Here is a 25,538-nt window from a genome sequence, read left to right on the forward strand (position 1 = left end):
ACCGAACTCAGAAATTATTCAATTGGCTATAATGAAGAAGAGATCGTAGAGAAACTTCTTGATGCTCTCCCACCGAAATGGGAAATGTACACTGTCTTGATAAGAGAAGATAAAGAGTTTGCAAACATTGACTTGGAAACAGCAGTCAATAAACTACGAAATTTTGAACTTAACATGGTTCGAAAAGAGACACCAACTGATCAGGTTCAGGATCCGAGAATTTATGGTGCGAAAGTTACTTCAAGTTCAAGTTCAAAGTCAGAATCATCTGCTTACTACTCAAAGGGAGACTCAAGCTCTAACTCAACTCATGATGGTCATGTAACTCTCAACATGGATGGTGATGTATGCTTCGTAGCTGGTGGAACAAATTCTTCTAAACCTCAAGCAACAACTGGTAGTTTTCCTTCAAGTGTTCCGAACAACAACTACTCTCAGATGCCTATGAGCGTTAAGTCTGCTGAACAGCAGTTTGCTCTCTATGCATCTTTCATTGCTTCTTACGAAAATTACCTCAAAGGTAAAATAGTCGACCCTGCTACTTTAGACGAAGACTATGATCAGATCGATGCTGATGATCTGGAAGAGATGGATCTGCAGTGGCAGATGGCAATGATAGTAAGAAGAGTTAAAAGGTTTATGAAGAAGACTGGTAGAAAATTCGTTGGCGAAAGACCAGGTTTTGATAAGTCAAAGGTTCGGTGTTATAACTGTCAACAGAATGGCCACTTTGCTAAAGAATGCATAAATGAAAGAGTAGAACGTAGTCAGAATAGGCCAACACAACCGAATGGGGGAAGTAATGAGAATAGGGCGATGGTATCCAGACAGAACGGGGGATACAATTGGAATCTGGAGGTTGAGGAAGTGTTCGAACAGGCCAACTTGGTTAACATCGAAACTGAAGGAAACGACAGAGAAACAAGAGAAGATCAAGCTTATGTGGCAGAGGTGAATGATCAGCTCTCTGAGGTATGTTCTGAACTCCCCTGTATGAAATGTGAAAATCTGTCTGAACAATTGAAAACGATAACTGATCAGTTTGTTAGTTTGGACTCTCAATTTAAAACGTTAAAAGAAGATCATCAATACACTAAAACTAGGGAAAATAGCTATTCAGTAAAGATTAAGGCTAGTGAAAAGGATATCAGAAGTCTTAAAGCAAGTCTTGCTGAAAAAATACAAGTAATTGATCTTAGCTATGAAGTGTTAGAAGAGAAAACCAAACTAATTGCTGAAAGGGATAAACAGATAGTTGATTACCAGGTGAAAGTGGTGGAACTAAACAGAAAGCTTGAGCAGTTTAGAAATTCCTCTGCAATACTTGATCACCTCGTAAGTGATCAACGTTCCCCAGTTAAAAGGGGAGGAATTGGATATTCTGAAGTTCCTCCACCTTATAATCATAACTATACTTATGATCCTAGTAATCAGAAATCTGTTGATGTTGAGATTAGTCAGACAGTTCCTGTCGAAGTTTCAATTAAAAAACCTGAATCGAGTAAAAAGGAAACGAGTAAGCCTGCTTCGAGTGTTAAGATTTCTTTTCCAAGTTTTGTCTCATCAAATTCGGACCAGACATCCGAATCTAGTGAGACAAAAGAAGAGGTAGTGTTACTAAGACGTGGGGAGGAATATAAGCCTACTGAGAAGAATTCCCCTCTAAACCCGTATGTCCCACCAAACGGGTAGTAATGCAACCTCAACATCTGAAACAACTGTTGAGACGAAGGTTGAACACAGGAGTTGTTTCAGATGCAATAAAATAGGACACCTGATTGCTGATTGCCCTCTGAATCAGAGATTCAGAGGTATGAGGCCTCCGAAAACTGAGAATAAAACTAACGGTAATTACTATAATGTTAAAAATGCGAACTCATCAAAGTTCAGATATTAGACTAATCCAGGATTTCAAAGAAATCGATCTCAGTTTTACCCTGTTAACAATCAAACCACTAGTTATAATTCATTTAATTCACGAAGGTTTGGATGGCCTCATAGTCAATCTACAAGAAGGTATCCTTTTAGGACTTACAGAAATTATTCTAATACTAACTTTGGACAGCCAAAGTACGGGATGCCTTTTAGCAGATTTAATCGACCCAAGACCAATAGGTCTTGGGTCCCCAGATTTTAATCCTTTGCTTTAATCGTGCAGGAATAGTTGAACAGGGCTGCAAACAATCTATGGGTTGTGGATAGCGGCTGTTCCCGGCACATGACTGGTAACAAGAATTTGTTACACGAATGGAAACCTGTTCAGGGAGGTAGAGTAAGTTTTGCTGGAGAGAGTGGTGGTAGAATGACTGGAATTGGGACGGTGACTAATGGTAAAATGAAGTTAGAAAAGGTGAATTTTGTTGAAGAGCTGAAGCATAATTTGCTTAGTGTGTCTCAGATCTGTGACAAAGATTACACTGTGCACTTTACCAAAAATGAAGCGATTGTACTGTATCCTGGTTTCAAGATACCAGAGGCATGGATAGTGATGAAGGCTCCAAGGGAAAAGAATACATATGTAATGTACATGAGATCAACTGAGATGGCAACAGAAGAATCATGTCTTCTGTCAAAAGCAACTGAATCGGAGTCCGAGTTATGGCATCGAAGAATGGGGCATATACACCTTCGAAAAATGAACTACATTGTCAAGAATGGGCTGATGCTTGGTGTTCCCTTAAAAAATTTCAACTTTGAAGACCAATGCTTATCGTGCAAAAAGGGAAAACAACACAAGAAACCTCATCACACCAAGAAGATCAATTCAATCGTCAGTACCCTAGACCTACTTCACATGGATCTCTTCGGTCCCGTGAATGTAAAAAGCCTAGGTGGAACATCGTACTGCTTGGTAATAACTGATGATTTCTCTCGATATTCTTGGGTATATTTCCTGAAGACAAAAGATGAAACAGTTCAGTTGGTAATTAACTTGATTACCAAGGTTGAGAACATCGTGGGGAGAAATGTTAAATACATCAGGAGTGACAATGGGACAGAGTTCAAAAACTACCATATGGAGATGTTCTGCTTACAGAAAGGGATAGACCACCAGTACAGCGCCCCGTATACTCCGCAACAAAATGGGGTGGCTGAGAGGAAGAACATGACGTTAATTAAAGGAGCCAGAACAATGCTGGCTGATGCTAAACTTCCTGTGGTGTTCTGGGCTGAAGCTGTCGCTACAGCCTGTTATATCCTTAATCGAGTTTTAACTGTTAAAAGATTGAATAAAACATGTTATGAACTTATGCATGGTAGAAAGCCTAACTTGAATGGTCTCGAACCATTCGGGTCCCCATGTTCGATATTAAAGACGAACTCAAAATTTGGTGAGAAAGCCGATGAAGGTATTTTAGTCGGATATGTTGTTGGGACACCCAATAGACGAGTCTTTAATCTATCGACCAGCAAGGTTGAGGTGGTGTGTAACACTGACATCACAAGTTACAAACCACCAAAACCAAGCACGGGACCCGCTAAGGCTTTCGACTACGATAAGCTTTTTAAATCTTTTAATTTGCCTTACTTGGATTGTGCAGAAGTTGATGAGAGAATAGCTACGCAGATTCTTTATGATGAGGAAGAAAATTTTGTGCAACGACCGCAGTACGATGAATGTCAACCTTCCTCGTCAACTGCTGTCGACATCCCTACTGCCTCTACTGAAGACGAATTCTTCAATCCTTTTCACTCTCAACAACAATCGCCCATTGATGAACTATCTTCGAACCTGGAAGACAATCTGAAAGTCAATTCGGTTCCGACTACTGGAGTTCATAAATATCACCCTTTGGAGAACGTGATAGGTGATCTGTCTGATGGTGTAAAAACAAGACGAAGCTTGAATGAGGACACCTGTGTTTACGCAAGCATCAACTACAATGAAGTGTTTGCTCCTGTGGCGAGATTGGAAGCGATTCATTTGTTTTTGGCATTTGCGGCACACAAGGAGATGAAGGTGTTCCAGTTAGACGTGAAAAGTGCGCTTCTTAACGGTAAAGTCGATGAGGTTGTGTACGTTGAGCAACCTCCGGGTTTTCCTGACCCAGACTTTCCTGATCACGTGTACAAGCTAAGTAAAGCGCTATATGGGCTACATCAGGCCCCTCGTGCCTGGTATGCAACTCTATCCGATTACTTGCTTGAGAATGGGTTTGAAAGGGGAAAGATCGATAGCACGTTGTTCGTTAAGAGAAAAGGAAGAGACTTTCTTCTGGTTCAAGTCTACGTGGATGACATCATCTTTGCTGCATCAAAAGTCGCCATGTGTCAGGAGTTTGAAGCCGTCATGAAAAAGAGGTTTGAAATGAGTGCTATGGGTGAACTAACTTTCTTTTTAGGATTGCAGGTTGATCAGAAGAAAGATGGGATGTTCATTCATCAAACTAAATATGTCCAAGACGTTCTCAAACGCTTCAAGATGGAGGACAACACTCCATTCATGTAACGATTCCGGCAAATTCAGGTATACCCTAGCCGGAATATACCATTTATGTGTTATTTAATACTAAATATATGAATTATAATGTGTTTGTACGAGTATATAAGATTCATAGTACGAATTATACTCGAATGTACAGTTAGTCGTATTGGAATTACGATTAACCGATGAACGGTTATTGAAACCCGAACGAATCGGGGATTACGTCATAGATGAAATATATGATGTTTAGTAAGGTTTACGAAGTATTAAGGCTTCGGGATAAGTGAATTATAGCACAGAAAAAGGATTTCGATTTATTGGTACGTCGGTACGATAAACGAAACCTTTAACATCAAAGCAAGCAAGAGAAGATCGATGAAGCCGAAAAGGATGCACAATGACCGACAATATGATGTGTTGAGTCAATAAATGTCATGGTTTAAGTTTTTAAAGATTTTAAATCAGTTTTATATAAATTTTATTTTTAAGCCGAAAAACGATCGTTTTAGCCTTGTTTTAAGCCGAATTAAGTGTTTAACCGAAAAACGAACTGAACCAGATTATCCACAACATTATCCGGATTACACAATCCAAATGTGTGGCCATGGTTGGAGATGTGGCCCCCCCCCCCACACCATACATGGACCGACCGGTCCATGTGGTGCACACACACATCACATTTTCTTTTTTCTAAACTCCCAACTCCACAATCCTCTCAACACTCTTCAACATTCATCCAAATCCTTGATTTTTAACAAGAATCATAAGGTAAAAACATTGTTTTAATGGTTGATTCATAGTATTGATTCCATGATCTTAAGTTGTTTGCAAGAGAATGAAGTTTCAAGTGAAAAATGGGTGAAAACCCGAGATGAAACCGATTCTTGCGTGATCAAGTGATGTATACAAGTTATACAAGGGATCTTGGTCCAAGAAAGGATTTAAAAGAGTCAAAAACGAATTTTTACGATTAAAAATCTTTGTTTTGATGTCTTAACCGAAACCATGAAAGAAATGGCTTGATTGTGGGTATAAATTGCTTGGTGTGGTGTTGTTGTGCTTGTAGGTGTTGTATCTAGTTGCTAGCAAAGGCTAGAAAGCAAGATCTTTGCGATCTAAAGCTAGAAACACAAGGTAGTTCGGTTTTTCGTATGATTTGTGAGATTTGGACAGATTGTGGTAGACTTAGAGTTGAGTCATGAAATTTCACAGAGATGATCTACACATGAAAATATGAGATCTGTGAAATTTTGGTAATTTTTGGATAAAGGATGAATATTTGGTGAATTTAATGCTCGGTTTTGGCTAAAAATGGTGAAAAATAGCTAAACATCATGAAAAATTCTGGACAAATTTAGATAAGCTTTTTATAACATATAAAAGTCACACAAAAAAATTTCAGGTCCATTGGAGAAGTCTAAGTAGGCTTTTCGGTAAAACGAGTTCTAGGGTTTTCTAGCTCGGTTTTGGTGAAAATGGCATGAAAAATGAGTTTTTGTTTCTGTAAAAATTACTGGGAACTATATGGATGACATGAGTCATCTCAGAATAATTTGGGATTTTTCTAAAGTCATTTGGTATTTTCGGCATATTTGGTGTTTAAATGACGTTTAAAAATAGATAAATAAATGTTAAATATAAAAATTAATTCTGGAAATACTTTTATAAAATTCCTTACTGTCAAAAACTGATTTGTGCAAAATTTCAAGATCCGAGACTAAACGGATATTTATTTGTGCTAAATGGAACTTAAAAACAAACTTTTAAAGCTTAAAACGTGTAAACCGGCAAAGTTCACCTAAGCGAGCTGACTGGTGTATAAAAACCTTAAAAATGGACTATTTTCATGAAACTAAGTTAGTTAAGTAAAAATAAATCATCCGAAAATAATTCGGATGATTTGGGTAATTTTACCCGATTTAGTCGTTTCCGGTATATTAAAGACGGAAACGGGCCCCGCGGTCAAACGAGGTGTCTAAACCGAGCTCTAATTTCACCACTTTAATTAAAATATCAATAACAACTATTTTCGGGTCGTATGTGGCCAAACTCATCTTTTGAAAACATAAAGACGAATAACCGTGCTAGGCACGCAAAACGAGAAAACAAACTAATGGTAGTTTTGACTAAAGAACTCTAAGTGATATCACAATCTAAGTCCTGAGAAGTGTATCGGGGTTAACATTGTCCCCGGATCGTGTACGGTACTGGGTTAACAGTGTCCCCGGACGTACCGGTTAACACGAATTTAAGTTATATTAATAGAAATTGTGTAGTAACGACTTAGGGATCGTATTACAGATCCGGACCGGTAGCTGTGCACGATATTACATCTCTGCTCACCAAAAAGGTGAGTTTTCACGAGCCCCTTTTTATTGAACTGTTTTATATATTTTCCCGGGGCGGAGAGCATGTTTTTATCAAAGTGTTTAAGTACATGCCAATCGCATGGAAATGAATGTATTTATATAATGTTTATTGTACGGGAATCGTACGGTAATGTATTAAGATGGTAATTGTCTGAGTTGCTAATATTGTAAAGCCCGAAACAGTGTTCTGGGTTAACAGTGTCCCCAGAGGTTATTAAATGTATTTCTGGGTTAACAGTGTCCCAGAGGCTATTAAATGTATTTCTGGGTTAACAGTGTCCCCAGAGGTTATTAAATGTATTTCTGGGTTAACAGTGTCCCCAGAGGTTATTAAATATGTTTCTGGGTTAACAGTGTCCCCAGAGGTTATTAAATGTGTTTCCGGGTTAACAGAGTTTTCACTTGTAGGCTCAGCATAATTACATCATTAATTTATGATTATTAAAATGATTTGTCATGGTTTATTTAAATTAGTGAAACTCACCAACTATTCGTAGTTGACCCGTTTTCTTTACATGCTTTCTAGGTACACCCAAATTGGAATGAGTGATACGTGCTTGATGATGTGTGCTATTTTGTGGAAGCATAAGGGTCTATATTTTGTTTTAAACATGTTAACGTACTATTGGTAAAACTTATGTGATAACGCCTAGTCGGTAATGAAACTCGGAACAATGTAATACGTTTAAATTATTGTAGTGGTGTTTTATTTATAAACAATGTTGTTGATATCAGATGTGTCTGTTGCATCCCGTGTACGTTTCCGCTGCGGTTACGGGGTGTTACAATTCGATACTCCAGTTTGCGTCAACCACAAACTGGGTGCTGACTCAGACAGTGATGCAGACGTGGACCCCACCCAATATCGGGCAATCATAGGTTCTTTAATGTATTTAACTGCATCTAGACCTGATATTATGTTTGCAGTTTGTCTTTGTGCTCGCTTTCAGGCAAACCCAAAGGAATCTCACATGAAGGGTGTGAAGAGGATATTGCGGTATCTCAAGGGCAATCCTAAGCTGAGGTTGTGGTACACGAAAGGGGGAGACTTGGGTTTGGTCGCTTACACGGATTCTGATTATGGAGGATGCAATCAGAATCGGAAATCGACAACAGGTGGATGCCAGTTTCTTGGAGGGAAATTAGTGTCATGGCAGTGCAAGAAGCAGACCTCAGTTGCTATCTCTACCTGTGAAGCAGAATACATGGCAGCATCGAACTGCTACTCTCAGGTTCTTTGGATACAACAGCAATTGCGCGATTACGGTCTGAATTTCACTCATACTCCTATCTGTATAGATAACACTGCTGCTATCTCAGTAACTAACAATCCCGTAAAGCATAGCAAAACTAAACACATTGACATCCATCATAATTTTATACGGGATTGTGCTGAGAAGAAATTAATAATGCTAGAAAAGGTTGATTCGTTAGATAATTTCGCTGATTTGTTTACTAAAGCGTTTGACAGAACTCGTTTTCAAAACCTTGTTGAGCTTAATGGGATGATCAATCCCGAGTAACCGTATTTCTTGTTTTTACTTAAAAAAAAACGTCACTATCGCTTAGAATTATGTCGGCTGCTTCAGTTTGAAGGACATATCTTTGGATGTGTTTGGTCCTCACTTCTACTGGTAGATTATGAGGATAGCCATTAACCAAGTGACTGAAAGTGATCGGGGCGGTTTATGATGTGTTGTTATTCTTTCGCTGAAAATTAGTCGTTCATACTTAGTTAGGACACATACTTGTATGTGGTCGGTCCAGCTGATCCATTGGATCCTCAGGATAGCCGTTTACCTGAAGACTTTGACTTGATCGGGGTGATAGAATTTACAATATTTTTGTCGGGAGATGAAATAATTTTTCAAGTCTATAACTTCGTAAGAAGTTTCTTTACTATGTTTAAAAGAAAATTGATCCAACCTTGGAAAGTGATAGAAAAACTAATTCTGTGTACTTACCTAGTGAAGTTATTAGGCCTAAAAGACTCTAGAACAGTCATTGTATGTTATGGTAGCTTTTTATGGTGCGTAAAAGTAGATGTGATACTAACTAACTCTCCTCGATTTTAAGTGGAAACTCATTAAGAGTTGTGCATGTCTTCATATATATCTTTCCGAATGATAGGCAGAAAAGTAATTACCCAGTCATACACGAGCCCGTGAGTGTTCTGTTACCCGAGAAGATAGTGTGTCAAGAAACTGCAGTGATCCAGATTCGGGACTTGCAGTAGTCTACTGTTTACGGCTATGGAAATCTTTAAATATATATATTAAAAAAAATAAAAAATTATTATTTAAGCCTTCTGAAGTCTATTATGCTATACTTATCAATCAAGAGGCAAGACCGAGAACGAGATGAATATCGAGATGTATTTACAGCTTAATCAGACACTACGGGTCGAGGTCAACTCGGGCTGACTTGGGGAAAGCCAAATAATCTTTGAGAATAGATAGGAGGCATCACAATCTCTGATGTGGTGTCCATTTATATTTTGAGATTAATTGAACCTAATCCGTATCACAGAAGCGATGAAAACCATACTAAGTTATTTACCTGCTTACAACCTGTTTCTTTGTCATAGTACAGCTGAACATGGATCTATGTGAAAGCCATCTAATTAGTATGCTTCCTGTTCAGATCTTTTCTAAAACATGTTAGTCCCTGTCAAGACTGAAATTTGATCCCGTGTATTTTATTTCTAAGATTTTATTTTACTTATGTCGTTTTATGGTTTTATACCTGGTTAGTTGGTAGTTGATCGTAACTCTTTACTCTTTAAAGGAAGTCATAAAAGTTAATGGCATAATGTTCAATTTATCAGGGTCTGTTTTGTAAAGTTTCATATTAAGCGAAGTTGTTGAAAGAGGCGAAGTTGTTTAAACAGGCGAAGTTATGGGGTAAGCGAAGTTAACCCTAACTTCGCCTGTATAATGTCAGACATATATAAAGAGCATTTTGGTCAAACACCTGTTCATATTCACAAGTCAAGCGAACTTATACACCCATCATCTTCGGCGAACTTATCTACTCAAATCTAACCTCAATTTTAATCCGTTTCAACCCATATTAAAGGTGTGTAGTGTCGGGATAATGAATAATCTATGTTAATAACATTAATCAGAGGTCGTTTTGATCCGATTTGTGACCCGTTCTTTCAAACATCCAACACCCGCTTTTCAAACTTGTTTTAACGTTGTCGTATTCAATTTGATCGTGTTGATCTCCGTCAAAACATGTTTGGTAGAGTCCGCAATCTCCAAATTGACCAAATTCACTTCGTTTGAACGTCTAAACTGTTGCCGCTTCATATTCAGGCGAAGTTACAGTTTAGGCGAAGTTATCCTTAACTTCGCCTAATGTTCAACTTCGCCTGTTGAGTTAATTGTTTCTCTTCACAAGAGGCAAAGTTGTGGTCAAGCGAAGTTATCATTAACTTCGACTGACCCTTTATATTTTTATCACTAACTGTTATCAGGCGAAGTTATAGTTAAGGCGAAGTTATTCACAACTTCGCCCTTTCTCTAACTTCGCCTATACAGAATAGATCATACCTTCGCTCATGGTAACAGGCGAACTTGTGATTTGACTTGACGATTCTCTAACTTAGACCGTTTGTAGTGCAGATATGGCAGCAGTAGCGGGAGCCGGTGGTGCTGGTGGTGACGAGGGAGGAGATAATAATTGTCAGTTTTTTCCGAGGCATAATATGTACATTACTCTGGACCCGGATGCGAGCGGTGTTGATGATTTTCGCGAGATCATCACGTTTCTTATCCGCTCGCGTATCTTCCACGCTATTACTACAACACTGCCTATCTCTTTGCCAAACATAGAAGATTTCTGGCAGACAGTTGAATATGATTGCAGAGTCGAGCCCCTAGTTATGCGTGCAACGGTTAACAATCAGATAGTGCAGTTCTTGTCAGAACAGATACGGGTTGCTTTGCAGTTTGGGGATGAAACGAGAAATGATCCTACAGACTTCGTGGCTCCATTCAGAGATAGTGCTTTTCTAAGAATGGGCTATTCTGGTCAACTGGGGGATACTCAAAGACGAAAGGGGTTCTTGTTAGACCAATGGCGCTTTCTCATGCACGTGATGATCGTGTGTATGTGGGGAGAAAGGCTGGTACAGATGGAATGGGTGCAACGATGCAGTCGGCGATGACAGCACTGACTTATAATAAGCGTTATATCTTTAGTCAGATGGTGTTCTACGAGATAGACCATCAAAGACGAGCGGTGGCGCGTGAGAGATTCTTAATGTACCCAAGATTCCTTCAAATGAACTTGAATCACGTGGCTCCCTCGTTACCTCAGCGCCGTCCGATTCGGTATGTGGAAAGTGTCAGCAAGCGAATCTTCACCCAGTGTAGATCATCAAGTGCGAGGAGTAAACCAGAGCTCCGTCCTCGACATACTACGTTGTTTGGGTACTTGATCAATCCAGAGTATGTTGCAGCTCATGGGGACGAGTTTCGGGATCCGGCACCACAACAGGCTGGAGCACCTCAACAACCACCTGAGGTACAACAATCTCCGCCTGCTGCACCTGTTGGGGCACCGGAGGAACACGTCGACCTTGATGCTGCTTTCGGCGGTCAAGGATTTTTCGATATTGAACGTGTTGATCCAGCGGAAAAGGTACAGGTCTCGGCTGCACAGGTTTCTAGTGTGGGTGTGTCAAGGGCAGCTACTACCGTGACTGATACGGAAAGAACTGATTCTGATTCTTCAAATGATGATGTGGCTGAAGCTAGACAGATTTTGATCACTCAAGAAAGAATTCATGGGAAGAGAAAGAGAGACACCGATGACAGTGATTCGGATTTTGAAGAAGATTTACATCGGTTGGTTCGTAGAGCGAGAGGGGAAAGAGCGGGTGCAGGTTCGGGAGCTGGTGAGAGCTCAAATGTGGTTCGTTTCTCTCCACCCGCACTGTCTGGTATGACTATGGTCCCTACATCATTGACAGTTACAGGGCCGATCACCTCGGGTGTACCCGTGTTGACTACCTCATCTTCCTTCGGCATCCCACCCACTACATTCCATCTCTCGGCTCCAGAGATTGTGTCCTTGCCCCCTCCAACTCTTACTCCATCGGAGGTCGTTGCAAGGTTTGTTGAGTCGACGGTTGTTGCCACTGCAGGGTTATCGGTTACGATACCACCTGCGGTTTCGTTTCCACATGTTTCTGATGTGCCGGTTACCTTGGGAATCCCTCCTCCGTACGTTCATAACATTTCACATATGAGGTTTGATTTCGATGCAACCCTATCCGACTCGGAGAGAATAGCAGCGCTTGAAAGGGTCGTGGCAGAACAGTCAAGAGTAAATCTAATCCAGACTCACGCTATTCAGCACCTCGTTGCAGAGAATCAAATTCAGTCGTCCCTCCTGATCGAGCATGGTAAAATATTTGATGCCTTGAAACAGTTCTTGGCATCTCAGGGGGAGACGAGCTGTAAGGGTGACGAGCTGAGGACGAAGAAGAGAAACGATCGAGACGATGATCCCAATGCATCGAAAGATGCAGGTGGAGAGTTGCCAAGAACTGAACAAGCTCTTGGGACTTCCACAACTCAGGGGGGAGTCAACTGGTGCAACTGGCGGAGCGGGGGGTGATGACGTGGTGGTAGTGGAGGCTGAGGAGGCATTGGATGATGATGTTATAGGTGATGAGGACGTGTTACCGTTGGAAGAGATCGAGAGGATAGGGGATGAGATTGTGATTGACAATGAAGTCGAAGAGGGAGAGATTATGGAGGAGAATATTGAGCATGAAATTCCGGCAGTTGAAAAGTCTGGGTCAAGATACGGAATGTGATGAGACGGAATGGGAGGAGCAGCCAAGATGGAAAGAAGGCTACGCTCAGTGGTTCTTAAAGACTAAGAAACCGGCGGTCCCTACTATGTTCAAGAAAAGTTACAACATCAAAGGGTATGCTGAATCGAAAAAAGGGATAATATGCTGGTTATATGATGAACAGTTAAAACTTTTTGTGATTACGTTGCCTGAGTGTGAGGTGAAGGACTTAGCCAGGTTGGGGTTGATAAACAGGAGTGATGATAACATGGCTAGGATCATTGGAAAGATAGTCTGGAAAGAAAGCATAAAGGAGAAAAAGTTCGAGCTGTTGAAACCGCAGAAAGGAAAGCTCGTTGAAGACAAAGACAGAGGCATGAGAGCTGATGGCAAGCCTTGGATGATAATGAAGTATAAGCCGATCCGGTGTCTAAAAGAAGTGCCGATGAAACAAATGCCCAAGGATGTGCTCAAGGATCTGAAATGGTGGTACGTTGATAGTGAAACGGCTGAAGCGGTGATGGAGGATGAAGATGAACAGGAGCTGATGAGAGTGTATGATCCAATGCACTTAGTGAATTTGTCTCAAGCTGATCTGCAGGTGCTAAATGAGAAAAAGATATTTTATATTCCTGCCTGGAAAGAAGAAGCAAAGAAATATCAAAGAGTAGTTTTAGTTTGTGTACGAGAAGGCGTTCATGCTTGAAGATGGAGGATACAAGATTTTTGGGATGACGAGACACGTAATTGAAGATAGAGATATGAAGCTACTGCCAAGGGGGAGTCTGTTGGTACATGATGTCAGTAGTTCAGTATCTAATGTCTGTAATTGTGTTAGTTGGTTTTTGTATTAATGTTTAAGAAAACTTGTCTCACAAGTTCGCCTGATATAGGCGAACTTGTGGAACAAGCGAAGTTAGTGACAACTTCGCCTAGCATGTTAGGCGAAGTTGTCGAAGGGTATATATGTTTAGCCTCCGGGTTATTTTGAAGGACGATCCAGTACGTGTAATCGGTGATTGACATATCACGTGTTATTAGTTGCAATACAACGTGTCTTTTGAGTATTGTAACGTGTGTTTGCTTATGTTTAACGTGTATAGTCTTCTACGCTCGTATCGTCTTACGTAGGGATTCCGCACCTACGTAGAACGAGATATTCCGTGTAGATCCGGCTGGGAACCTACATATAATCCTGGGTTCACACTCCTCAAATTCATAAAGTTGGGTATGCTAGTTTGAACTCGAAGAAGAAGAAGGTGGAGTTAAAGGATATTGGGCAAAATCGTAAGAAATGGGCCCATACTGGTTCTATAGACATGTCAACCGTGAGGAAGAAGGTATGGGCACAACACTGTTTTGGATAAAAATCTGCTAAGGATAATGTATCCAAATTCGTAAAAGTGAGGTATAGTGCTATGCTAATAATAACGATTGTATGAACAAAAATGGAATGAACACCGTGATTTTTTGCGAGGAAAAACCCTTTGATCTTGTTCAGATCAAAAGAAAAAAACCCCCGGTGACGACAACTCGTCGATCACCAATTTATTAATCACAAAAAAAGGTTACAAGTGTTTGGATATTGTGATCGATGTTACAATGAATACTAGTGTGTAGAGAGAATTATGAGTTCTGCTCAAAGTGTGTGTAGAATACAAGTGAGTCCTAATCGATCATCATCTCAATGTTTATAAAGAAAATATCAACTAACAACATTTCCTAAAAACCCGTCACTCGTCCATAAGTTCTCCAACGTTCATTGACCACGTGCTTGGGAGCTTCCAGTAGCGAAGTTTAAGGTAGACCGAGTCATAAAGTCGTTATACCTGGCTAACACATCACCATTCAAATACAATCATTAGTAAATAAATAATACCTAGGATCCTTGATCCTTCATTACTTGAAACATATCTGAAACATATCTTGAAACATATCTCAGCATAAAATTCATGCCCTAACAATTGCCCCCAAAATGGCGGGTGATTGTGTAACACAGCTGTCATTTTGAATTTCAAATCCCTGCAAAAAAGAAGATGATTAGACGTGTGTCAGGGAGTTATTATCAATAAACCATTATTATACGCAGCCTATATATGCGTCGATCATAACCCTCTTATAACCACATATCCCGCCGTCACACAGGTATCCTTCTTTCTCTTCTTTACATTTTCTTTCGATCATGTCTTTTATTTCTGTATCCTCTTCCTCTTCTGAGCATACCAACCCCGACGAACTCTACTCGCAAGGAATCCTTCAAGCCTTGTATTCCGAGATCTGTAAGTTTACGGATCCAGAGATTGATAATATCGTTCTCTTTTCCCGGCCAACACCGTTTTTCGACCCTTCGATTCCACAGCCCACAGCGATTGCGTATCAATGAACTGGGTTTGTTTTCCGGCCCAAACATTCCTTATAGGCTTCAAGTATCACTTTCCTGATTTCACCCAAAGATTCTTCACCTTGGCGGGAATCAGTTACGTCCAAACCATGCCGATGTTATGGAGAGTCTTTCATACCATAGAGAGGATAATCGAATTGAAGGGTGTCGAGTTCGGTTTAGCGGAGTTAGCGTACCTATACAACCTAGTCACCCACGGTTCCAAACGTTTTGTTTTCAAATTGAAATCTCGTCAAGTGATTCCCATATCCAAGGTTACTCAGAATGACACAGTTTGGAAGAATCAATTTTTCTTTGTAAAAAGGGATTCCATTCTGGGTGGACCCGACCTTCCCAAAAAGTGGATCTGAAAGGGTAGGATCTAGGATCCTTAGGTAACCGAGGTAGGATATTCAATTCTTTTATTAATACTTTTCATTCCTTATGTAGTTGAAAACATTGGTTTGCTGTCTGATCTGCCTGGAGTTGAAGAGAGAATCAAGAAATTCTTGGCACTAGATCCTACAATCAGAACATTTCAAGCTAGGTTAATTGAAGCTTTTCAGGAATCATATTCAGAATCAAACATGTCAAGTAAGTATCTTTACAACTAAATTCAATAATGATTAAAATATAATTGCAAAATTATCTGTGGATCCTTGTTTACAGGTGCTCCGAAGTCTGGGAAATCCGCATCCAATTTCTCACTCGAAGATATCAACTGTATGTTTGCAAAGAAGGAGACCTCCAAGTCCACTCCGATATCTGAACCTCGTCCAGTCACAACCCGAGCCAAGTCAGGAGCTAAGAGGAAGAAGAGCTCCGAATTAGAGAACCCCTTTGACACTGAGAAACAGTTGCTCGAGATGCTGACCGCCGTAAAGATCCTTTATTCTCTTAACCTTCGTTGATAGATTAAGGATTCTTCTGATCTAGTCTTATTTTCTTATACAGGCCGTGAACTCTGCTTGAGGCCACCATGAAAGGATAGTTAGAGAATATGAGGAGACCCTTGCTGGGATGAGGTCCATGGATGCTGCTAAAGATAAGGCTCTCTCCAAAATGACCAAGGAGAAGAAACAAGCAGAGGATCATGCATCCACACTCGCGGTCCAAATGCAGGATGAGATCAACCGTGCTACTAACGAGGCAAAGATTTGGGCAGCTAAATCGGTTCTCCAAGCTAGGATCAAGCTGGTGACTGAGGCTAATGACCCATCCTTTGACAAATTCTCATGGGACATCAAGCAGTGGAAGCAAGCGTTGTCTGACTTGGGTGGAGGTGAGGATGAAGAGGAAGGTGAAATGGATGATGCGAGCAGAGAAGGTGTGAGTGGGGTGAAGGATGCAGAGGAGGCTGAAGAAGGAAAGGAAGCAACCGCGGAGGGTGAAGCATCCACGTAAATGGGCGATGAAGGATATAGAAGACAAGGCCCAAGCCCGTTTTCTTTATTTTGTTTTGTGATGTTTTTATGAAAAATGACTATGGTTAGTAATAGAAAGTAGTAACTAGGGTAAAGGATCCATGATCCTTAAGACAATTTGCGGGGGTAGCAAAAGTGTATGGATCCTCTGTTTGTGGGGATGAAACCTTTGTTGCCTCTGTTCTTAATATTCCTGCACTTATGAACAATTAGTACTACTTACTTAACCTGGGTGGATGGTCCATCTTTTGCATGGTGAAATTCGGGTTAAGGATTTTGGATAAGTCCAAGCGACTTATATTAAATAATATAAAACTTTTAACTATCTGTTTGATACTTGTTATTTTGAAAGTTTGTTTGATATAGATTTAATCTAGTTGAATGTTTTAAGCAATAATCTTGAGCAAGAAGTTTTAGGATAAAATATCCTCATGAAAAATATTTAGGATAGAATGTTCTGAAAAAAACAAACTGTAGGATAGAATATCCTTAAAAATTGATAAAAATTTCTAGAATAGAATATCCAAAAAGGGATAATCCTTTAAACTAAAACGTTTTAAATCATTCGAGCAAAGATAAAGTAAATTCATTAACAGAAATCATACCATAGGGTCTAGGTAGACCTAAGTTATCATAAGTACAGAACCTTCGGTCATTCTTGCAGAAGTATTCCAAGGATTTTGAATCCATGATTCTTGATTCTTGTTATTGAACTTAGAAAATCTGTTGCAAACAACTTGTAATATTAATTGGGGTTTAACCCATCAGACTGGGGATAAGCCCAAATAAAAAACTGGGGACAAGCCCATGCAACTGGGGACAAGCCCAAAACTGGGGACAAGCCCGTGAACTGGGGAAAAGCCCGAAACTGGGGACAAACCCAAAACTTGGGACAAGCCCAAAAACTGGGGACTAGCCCAAGATACGGATGTCAACTGGGGACTCGCCCAAACCGGGATTTAGCCCAAACGTTAGATAACATGGAAATGTTATAAACCGGTGGTATGGTACGTCTACCATAAATCGTAGGATCCTTCATATAGCCGAAGACAACGAAATTGTCAGCCACTAAGCGTGTACTGGTCCCGCTGCCCCCCGACTATACGTTGGATAGCGTGCGCTCCAGGTGAGAGTGTAGAAACTCTAATTTATAAGAAAGGTGAAAACCTTTAAACCTTAGGGGATATGACCATCGGGTGTCATACCCAATCGTGGGCTAGGCCAAAGGAAATAGTAAAATACCTCAAAGGTGAAGGAGAGGTGGCCAACCTCTTGATCATTGAATACCTTATTAATATCCTGCATTATTACTTAAAACTTGGAAAATACAAGTGTTAAGAATATGTGATCCTTAAATAAGAAAAAATAAAGAATGAATAAATGATTAGATATATATTACCGATTTTAGAATCTTTGACCCTTTAAGGATACTCGATCCTCAGAGGATACTTGATCCTAATCAGAAAAAATATTTCTTGAGGTGGGTAGAATTCCATGCTCTTGGTAACCTGTTGCCTTCCATAGTGAGAAAATGATATGCCCCATTTCCTACTTCCGACTCGATCAGATAAGGACCTTCCCATTTGGGTGCTAACTTCCCATCAGCCGGATTGGTTGTGTTTTGGAAGGCTTTCCTCAAAACTAAATCTCCTTCTTGAAACCTTTTGTGTCTAATATTCTTGTAATATGCCCTAGCTACCCTTTGTTGATATGCCATCATTCTGATCTTGGCTAGGTCTCTGAGTTCTTCAACAGTATCTAAGTCTTCAAGAAGGATTTCTTGATTGGCCTCAGGATCACGGATGCTTGTTCTGCCTATAGGAACCACCATCTCTGTAGGGATTACTCCTTCTGATCCAAACACTAATGAGAAGGGTGTTTGGCCTGTTGCATTCTTGGGTGTTATCCTATCAGCCCAAAGAACATAACGTAGCTCTTCGGCCCACTTGCCTTTCTTGGTTCCTAGCTTCTTTTTCAGGTTGTTGATGATGATCTTATTTCTAGACTCTGCTTGACCATTAGCTTAAGGATCAACTGGAGTAGAGGTGATCATCTTGATGCCCCAGCTGTCACAAAATTTAGTGGTTCTTTTCCCGATAAATTGGAAACCATTGTCACAAACAATTTCAGAAGGAATGCCAAATCTAGTTATAATATTTCGCTTAATAAATGATATAATTTCCATTTCTCGGACTTGCACGAATGCTTCCGCTTCGTCCATTTGGAGAAGTAGTCAGTCATAGCAAGCATAAAGACCTTTCCACCTGGTGCCTTTGGTAGCTTGCCTACAATATCCATACCCCATTTCATGAAATGCCATGAAGAGGATATAGGATACATAGGTTCTGCTGGATGATGAAGGATGTTTGCATGTCTTTGACAAGCATCACATTTCTTTGAATACTCCATTGCATCCTTCTTCATTGTCGGCCAGAAGTATCCAGTTCTCAGTATCTTGGAGAATAGTGCTCTTCCCCCTGTGTGATTGCCACAATCTCCTTCATGAAAGTCCTTGAGTACCTCTTGGGTTTCAGGATCCTCGATTCACCTTAAATATGGACCAGCAAGAGATTTCTCAAACAACATATCATGTAATAAAACGTATTGTGATACCTTGAGTTTAAAAGATTAAGGATTCTCCGTAGTTGGGATCTCTCCAGTTAGAATGCACTTCTTGATTGGGAGGATCCATGATCCTTGACTACAGGAGGATAACGGATACCAAAGTACAATTTCTTTGTCATTTGTTATCTCTCCAACTTCTTTTTCTCCTATTGCTGGTGAGAGAACATGAATGATTGGAATCTTCGTGTCTTCTGGGATCTTCAAAGATGAGGCTAAATTTGTCAAGGCATCTATCCTAACGTTTTCTTACTTTGGTACCTGTATAATGCTAAATAATTCTAAGGATTTTGCTAATTCCTTCACAACATCTAAATATTTGATTAGTTTCTCCTTTAACAGCATATGAGCCATTAAAGTGGTTAGCAATCAATAATGACTCTATATATATACTTGAAGATACCTAATCCTCACGCATTTAGCTAATTGAAAACCTGCTATCAAAGCTTCATATTCTGCCTCGTTGTTTGTTGCTTGAAACTCACAGGCTATAGACTAGGGTAATATGTCCCCCTGTGACGATTTCAGTAGTATGCCCAATCCCGTTCCTCTTACGTTGGATGCTCCATATGTGAAGAGGATCCAAGGATCCTTGGTTTCTTCTAGTTGTTGGACTTCTAAATCAGCTTCGTTTTGCATGTCACTGCTGAAATCAGCCACAAAGTCTGTTAGTGCCTGCGATTTGATAGCTGTTCTAGGCTCATACTTAATGTCATATGCACTCAGCTGCACAGCCCATTTGGCCATTCTACCTGACAATTCTGGCTTTCTAAGAACATTCTTAACAGGATAGTTAGTTCTTAATTTAATAGTATGAGTCTCAAAATAATGTCTTAATTTAGTGGAAACCATAATAAGTGCAAGAATTAATTTTTCTAAATGAAAACACCTGGCTTCTGCATCTAATAGACTTTTACTTACATAATAAACGGGATGCTGTTCACCTTCATGATCTTTCACAAGGACAGCACTTACGACATTTCTTGAAATAGCTAGGTAGAGATATAAGGATTCTCCATCCATAGGCTTCATTAGAGCTGGAGCTAAGGACAAGTAATCCTTCAAGGCTTTGAGCGCAGCCTCATGCCTTTTGGTCCATTCGAACTTCTTATTTTTCCTAAGAATGTCATAGAAATCTTTGCACTTCTCGGAAGATCTGGAAATGAATCTGTTGAGAGCTGATATTCTTCCTGTCAGCCTTTGGACATCTTTAGCATTCGTAGGAGACTTCAAGTTGGCGATGACTTCAATCTACTCAGGGCTTGCTTCTATTCCTCTTTTGGTCACCATGTATCCTAGGAACTTGCCAGCCTTGATACCAAAGTGGCATTTTGAAGGATTCAACTTCATATTGTACTGATCCAGGATGTTGAAAGCTTCTTCAAGATCTTTGAGGTGATTCTCAGCTCTCTTGGATTTCACCACCATATCATCTATGTAGACTTCCATGGTTTTTCCTAGCCGATCCTTGAACATCATGTTGACCAGTCTTTGATAGTTGCTCTTGTATTTCTTAGTTCGAACGGCATAGCAATATAACAATATATGCCGGTAGGAGTCATGAATGACGTATCCTCTTGATCAGATGGTTCCACCTGAATTTGTTGAAATCCAGAGGAAGCATCCATAAAGGTGAGCATCTCATGTCCTGTCGTTGCATCCACCATGGAATCTATATATGGTAATGGGAAAGGATCCTTGGGGCATGCCTTGTTTAAATCAATAAAATCAACACACACCCTACACTTTCCACTCTTTTTAGAAACAACAACCACATTAGCTAACCATCGAGGATACTTAACCTCTCTGATCTTACCGGCCTTAAGAAGTTTTTCAACTTCTTCTTGTATGATCGTGTTCCTCTCATGAGCGAATTTTCTTCGCTTCTGATGGACAGGTTTGATAGATAAATCAAGGCCTAACTTGTGGGTAATTACCTCCTTAGAAATACCTGTCATGTCTGAATGTTTGAAGGCAAACATGGATTTTCTTCGCTTTAGGAAGGATATCATATCCTCCTCAATTTCACTAGGGATACTGGATCCTAGGAACACTTTCACATCCGGATCCTCGGGGTCCAAGGATACTTCCTTTAAGTCCTTCTCACGAGCTTCCAGCACGTCCCTAGGATGTTGATGTGGTTGCTATGCTATCTTTGTTTAGCTGCTGGCTTCATTGATGAGGAGTAGTAGTTTCTGGCTTTGACTTGGTCAGAATCTATCCTTACCACTCCCCAAGGAGTTGGTAGTTTGATGCATTGATGGTAAGTAGAGGCCACTGCCTTCATCCCATGCAGCCAAGGCCTGCCTAAAATAACATTGCAACAAGAAAGGTTATCTATAACACAAAATTTTTGGTAAGATAATAACCCTTCGATGTATATTAGGAGTTTGATATCCCCCAATATCTTCTTGGTTTCTCCACTGAAACCGACTAACACCGACGTCCTCGGGATGATTTCTGAGTCTGGGATGTTCATCTTCTGAAGGACATCATGTTGGATGATGTTTACCGAGCTTCCACCATCAACAAGGATCCTGCGTGCATAATGGTTAGCAATAAACAAAGTAACAATCAAACCGTCATGATGAGGATCCTGGATGCTTGATTTATCTTCTTCATCAAAGAAAATCCTTTTGTATGTTGTCAAAGTGGTGGATATAACTGGTCGTTCCCCGTTATCCAACTTGGTTTCCTTGACCAACCTCTTAGCTGCGGAGAAAGAAGTTCAACATAAGTCTGAGCCACCGGAAATGAAGTTGATTACTTGAGCATCTGGTGGGGCGGAGTTGCTTTTTGAGGAACATCTTCAGGATCCTAGATCCTTGACTTTTTTCTTCCCAATAGCTCCTTGAAGTGGCCCTTGCTCAGGAGGTATCCAATTTCCCTTCTTAAACCGATGCAATCGTCCGTCATGTGGCCAAAATCTTCGTGGAAGGCACACCATTTGGAGTTGTCTCTGAAGGTGGTTGACTTTTCGTTCTTTCGGGCCACCTTGCTTTCTCACCTAGATCCTTCATGGCACAAATTAAACCATGAGTATCTACTGAGAAGCAATATTCTGAGATATTGGGGTAATCCTCATCGTCATCCTCCTCTTCAACAGCTCGAACGTTTTGATTGTTGAATTTGGAGTAGGGCTTTGAGTTGTTGTTCCTGAATGATAATCCTTGCTTCTTGTTGGAAGATTCTTGCTTTGTTTGATTCCCCAGACGATCCTGTATCCTCTTGTCATCTTCCAACCATATGAATCTGAGTGCCCTGTTTCTAACTTCATCTAAGGACCTGCAAGGAGTCATCACAAGATCATCATAAAAGGGGGAGCCCCTCTGAAGTCCCATATTGCATGCTTCAACAGCAGTAGCCATGTCAAGATTAGGGATTTCCAGAGCTTCCCTGCCGAACCTCGTAACAAAATCCTTAAGGGATTCATCACTAGGTTGGATAACTTGGTATAAATCACTAGTTAACTTCTCACATTTCCTACTACAGGAAAATTGACTGTTGAACAGGTTAACTAAGTGTGAGAAAGAAGTAACTGGAAAGGGAGGAAGACTTAGCAGCCATTTTAATGCAGATCATGCCAGTGTGGATCCGAAACCCTTGCATAAACAAGCTTCTTCAAGTCTCTCAGGAATGGGATTGATCTCCATCCTTTCTTTGTACTGAGCTACATGCTCCTCAGGATCAGTAGTCCCATCATAAGTCTTCATGTTGGGGGTCTGGAATCGCTTTGGGATTTCAGCATCACAGATAGGTGAAGCAAATCTGGATAATTTGTGGCTTCCCTCCAGTATCTCAGGGATTGGACGGATCACCCTGGGTTTGCTGGATATCATATCCTTAAGTTTCTACAGTTCCTTATCCATTGCTTGGTTGATACCTGCATCTTGCATGGAACCACGGTTAGCATCTAAGGATATAGGATCATACGTGTTACCTCTTTGTTGCGTAAAAGTTGGCATTCCAGAAGAATGGTTGAGATAAGAAGTGTCTGCTACAGGAGTTGGTCCACCCGAAGCTATGGTCAGCATGGGGATTATATCTCCTTCATGGACCTCAGAGGATCGTTGATGTTAAACCCCTGAGGATCCTAGATCCTGGAAGAAGGATTCTTGATTGTGGATAAAGGATCCCAGTGGTTGGGAGTTGAAGGATCCTTGAGGATGTGATCCAAAGGATCCTGGTTGAGGATCAATGGTCCTTGCTGAAAGGTCGAGGATCCCTGAGCCCGCTCACCCATGGACCCCGGTTGAAGGATGGACGATCCTTGCTGAAATACTGAGGATCCTTGAGCAATCTGACCCATGGACCTCGGTTGAATGATGGATGATCCTTGCTGAAAAGTTGAGGATCCTTGAGATAGCTACCCATGGACCCCGGTTAAAGGATGGATGATCCTTGTGCATTTGAGGAGTTTGATCCTCTGGCGGCCTCTTAGTCCTCTTGAGGTCTTCTATCTCCCGGAGGATCCTCTGGTTAGTCTTGGTTTGCTGTTCCATATATGCTTTAACCTGCGAAAACATAGATGAAACATCACTGTTAGTATTAACCACCGGCGCAGCAACAACGGTTTTCGAGCTCTGGAAGACTGGTAGTTGTGTCTTGCTTTCAGCAGTAGCAGCTCGTGATGCTCCCGTGATTCGCGGAGGCATCGGCGGAAAAGTCCTCGATGAGAGAGGAACTGATGACGGCATGGTTGATGAAGCAGAGGTTGATTGAGAAGCCATTGATAGTGATATGGGTATGAAAAAATCAAACTTTGATAGGAATGATATGGATTATAGCACCAATTGCCCCACGGTGGGTGCCAAATTGTTTTGGATAAAAATCTGCTAAGGATAATGTATCCAAATTCGTAAAAGTGAGGTATAGTGCTATGCTAATAATAACGATTGTATGAACAAAAATGGAATGAACACCGTGATTTGTTGCGAGGAAAAACCCTTTGATCTTGTTCAGATCAAAAGAAAAAAACCTCGGGTGACGACAACTCGTCGATCACCAATTTATTAATCACAAAAAAGGTTACTAGTGTTTGGAGATTGTGATCGATGTTACAATGAATACTCGTGTGTAGAGAGAATTATGAATTCTGCTCAAAGTGTGTGTAGAATACAAGTGAGTCCTAATCGATCATCATCTCAATGTTTATAAAGAAAATATCAACTAACAACATTTCCTAAAAACCCGCCACTCGTCCATAACTCCTCCAACGTTCATTGACCAGGTGCTTTGGAGCTTCCAGTAGTGAAGTTTAAGGTAGACCGAGTCATAAAGTCGTTATACCTAGTTAACACATCACCATTCAAATACAATCATTAGTAAATAAATAATACCGAGGATCCTTGATCCTTCATTACTTGAAACATATCTTAAGGATAATCTATCCACAAGACAATCAAGAATAATGGATTCTCAGGATAAAATTCATGCCCTAACAAACACCTCAACTACCGAGCATACACGGGAAACTCGGTGGGAAAATGCTTGGTTCGGACCCGATCAATATTTGTTGTTTCAAAGATAAGAAAGTGTGTGTGTGCTCGACTTATTCGCTACCGAGCATATGTTGGAAATTCCGAAGGTATATGTGCATTCACATCGACCCGTTGTTTATCAGACATGATGAGCATGAAGAAAGAAGTAGAACCGAGGCGTGTCAACTACGGAGCTTTTATATGAAACTCAGTAGGTAAATGTTCCATGCGACCACCATAAACGCCCAATCAGGTAACGGTTAGGCTGAAGAACTTAACAAAAACTTAGCGCTGACCAAGAGGTAACCCGGATTTTATTTTCAGTTTGTATTTTATTTTATTTTTTTAGTTTGTTTAACCGTTTTATTTCAAGCGTACCACTGTAGCAAAAGTCAAGTGTGGAGATGCCACACATGGAAAAGTCGTAGTTTGCAATGTTTTGGTCAAAAATCATATTGACAAGAGTTGCAGCTACCCAAGGTTCATTCATACTTTGCTACGGTTGATTCAGGTACGTGTATATTTTTGTTGTATTTGAACTTTGTGGGTGTAGTTCACTATAAACCCTCACGAGACCTTACTCGTCCACCCGGGCTACTGGGGGTTTAAAAGGCTTGTTGCATACGCTAAATACAATCGTGATTCCTACGAAAGTGAGTTAGGTCTTTTAACAATTTTACTAGTTTAACAAATTTAATTATGAAATTCATATAACTTGGCTTGGTAATTAAAATTAACGGTTTTGCGAACAGTTTAAAAGACCTCTCCTAACAGTTGTGAGAAGCGTGCTTCTACACGTGTGAGAGTTTGCAAATTCTGTTAGTGAATTGAGGAGCCGGGTTCGTTGAGTGCATGCACGAGTATATTTGAGTGGCTTATTTTTCTTATCATGTGATTTCGTTTTCATAATTCCTTTTGTTTTATTAATTTTATTGTTAAAAGTGTAATTGTATATTGTATAAAGTGTTAAGACCATCACATTATGCCCGGTTTTAAAATTTCTAATCAGTCAATTATAACCCCGT

At 40.4% G+C, this 25,538-nt stretch overlaps 1 long non-coding RNA gene across 1 annotated transcript in view; it reads right to left on the bottom strand.

Annotated features, from left to right (window-relative positions):
• The window catches only part of LOC143539195 (uncharacterized), a 137,354-nt gene extending 112,178 nt beyond the window's left edge, over nucleotides 1-25,176 (bottom strand). Inside the window, exon 1 of the long non-coding RNA XR_013136392.1 lies at nucleotides 25,112-25,176. This is a non-coding gene — a long non-coding RNA (uncharacterized LOC143539195). The remainder of the gene's footprint in view (nucleotides 1-25,111) is intronic.
• Nucleotides 25,177-25,538: the final 362 nt, after the last annotated feature.

The sequence above is a fragment of the Bidens hawaiensis genome, unplaced genomic scaffold (assembly GCF_021521415.1).
Source record: "Bidens hawaiensis isolate Kalapana, Puna unplaced genomic scaffold, B.hawaiensis_p1.1 tig00011824_1, whole genome shotgun sequence".
NCBI classification, from domain to species: domain Eukaryota; kingdom Viridiplantae; phylum Streptophyta; class Magnoliopsida; order Asterales; family Asteraceae; genus Bidens; species Bidens hawaiensis.